Genomic DNA, 2,624 nt, shown 5'->3' on the forward strand with positions numbered 1-2,624 from the left:
AGGCATACCTTAAATATCTGAAAAATTAACAGTAAAGAAATCCAAACACAAGCAGAAGAAAAGAAATAATATAAAAAGCAGAGCAGAAATAAAAAATATAGAAACATCAAAAACAATAAATAGATAAACAGAGAAAACAAAACAAAGACTTGATGAGATAAAAAGGTGCTGTTTTGAAAGAATAAACAAGATAGACAAAAAGTTGAAAAGACTCTCAGGGATAAAAGGAAAATTATCAAGTAAATCAGATTAGAAATGAAAGTGAATAGATTATAACAGAACCCCAAGAAATCCAAGACATCATGAAAACTTATTATCTACTGTACTCAGTTAAGCTAGAGAATCTAGACAAACTGTTATATTTCTGGAAAACTATTATCTCCCATTATTAAATAAAGAGGAAGTAGAATGCTTTCTCAAGCTAATAAGAAAAAGGAAATTGAAACAGCAATTAAGGAACTCCCCCAAAATAAAATTCTTTTATCAGACAGATTTACAGGTAAATTTTATCAAACATTCAGAGAAGAGTTACAATCATTGATCTTTAGACTCTTCCAAAACATCAAAAAAGATATAAATACCCCAATACATTCTATGAAGATAATATCACACACATTTAAAAAGCTGGTAGAGATATAACCAAGAAGGAAAATTACAGCTAAATATCTCTAACAGACATAGAAACAAAAACCCTTAACAAAATGTTAGCAAACCAAATCCAACAATACACCAAAAATATTGTACATCATGACCAAGTGGATTTAATCCCAGGAATGCAAGGGTTATTCAATAGATACAATAAACATCATGCATCATTTCTGTATAAGGAATATAAAAACAAATGATAATATCAGTCATGCAGAGAAATCATTTGACAAAATCCATGAAAATACTCAATAAAATAGGTGTTGAAGGAAACTTTCTCTAATAGTAACAGCTATCTATAAAAATCCCACAGCCAACATTATTCTTAATTGCAAAATACTGAAAGCATTTCCACTAAGGTTAGGTACTAGGTAAGGATGTTCACTGTCTCAACTCTTATTCAAAATAGTATTTGAAGTCCTAGAAAAAGCAATCAAACAAGAGAAGAAAATCAAAGGAATCCAAATTAAAAAAAGAGGAAGTCAAACTATTTCTATTTGCAGGTGACATGATGGTATACATCAAAGACCCTGAAGAGTTCACAGAAAAGCTCCTAAAACAATAAAACAATACATTAAAGTGGTTGTCTACAAAGTCAATACATAAAAGACAGTTGCATTTCTTTATATAAACGTCAACACAGAGGAGAACAAAATTAAAGGATATATCCCATTTAAAATAGCACCCAAAACTATTAGGTACCTATGAATCAACTTAACAAGAGAGGTGAGAAACATATACCATAAAAAATTTAAAATATATACTAAAATTGGAACGATACAGAGAAGATTAGCATGGCCCCTGCACAAGCAAGACACGCAAATTCGTGAAGCATTCCATATGAAGAAGAAGAAAGAAGAAGAAGAAAAGAAGAAGAAGAAGAGAAAAAAAGAAAAGAAGAAGAAGAAGAAGAAGAAGAAGAAGAAGAAGAAGAAGAAGAAGAAGAAGAAAAAAGTTCTGATCTAATAGGGATAGGAACTCCTAAATTTTTATATTGTAGGGGGACGTTCACCCTGAACATTTGTCTTAGTGACTTGACATAGGTAAATATATATATATATATATAATATATATATATAATATATATATATATAAATATATATATAAATTTACCAAACTTTTTACTGGGAAATACCCTAATGCTGCCCTGGCACTGACTTACTCCAGAGTGAATTCATATGACACCCTGATGATTTGGACACACAGCAACAACTTGCAACAACTTGCTTTGGGGTGGGTTTCCCTACTTCACCATTTAACATTGAGATGAAGCTGGAATGCATTTCATGACACCCTGACTTCAATATAGAATTTGTACTAAAACCAAGATATCTAATTACTGAAGCCTGAATGTGACAACGATGATTGAGACTAACTTTTACTGGGATCATGAAGAAAGACTTTGGGGTTAGACAGCTTAGTATGTCTGGAACCTGTAGTTGATCTGATGGCTGGATGCATCATAGGTAGGGAGGGACACCTTGCTTTTTTTTGGCCAAACTTTTCTTGTTTTCCCCAAGTTTTTCTGTGCCTATGCAAAAAAACTGCTACCCTTTTTTATGTATGAAATCCAACTATGAAGAACTTTTTCCTAAATCACAATGGTTTCAATAAGTATATAAATAAATGTTTTAAATTTAAATTAAGAAAATTTTCTTAAATTGTGTTCTTTCTTAACAATGCAAAATGTAATCATTAAACATTGTTTGAATATCAAAGAACATATCAGAAAACAACTTGTATCTGTCTTATATTGAAAGAAATAATTTTCAAGTTAATTATTTACAAGTAATAATTTATTTTTTGACTTCCATTTAAGATGTAAGTTTAGAGGCCGGAGAAATAGCATAGCAGTAGAGCATTTGCCTTGCATGCAGCCAACCCAGGACAGACCAGACCGTTGTTTAAATCCAAGCATCCCATATGGTAACCCGAGCATGCCAGGAGTGATTTTTGAGCACAGAGCCAGGAGTACCTCC

The 2,624-nt window shown here is 31.6% G+C and overlaps 1 pseudogene; it reads left to right on the top strand.

The window, feature by feature from the left end:
- Positions 1 to 1,393: 1,393 nt before the first annotated feature.
- Positions 1,394 to 1,491, top strand: LOC126007480 (uncharacterized; annotated as a pseudogene).
- The last annotated feature ends 1,133 nt before the right edge of the window (positions 1,492 to 2,624 follow it).

This window comes from Suncus etruscus, chromosome 4 (assembly GCF_024139225.1).
Source record: "Suncus etruscus isolate mSunEtr1 chromosome 4, mSunEtr1.pri.cur, whole genome shotgun sequence".
In the NCBI taxonomy this organism is placed as follows: Eukaryota; Metazoa; Chordata; class Mammalia; order Eulipotyphla; family Soricidae; genus Suncus; species Suncus etruscus.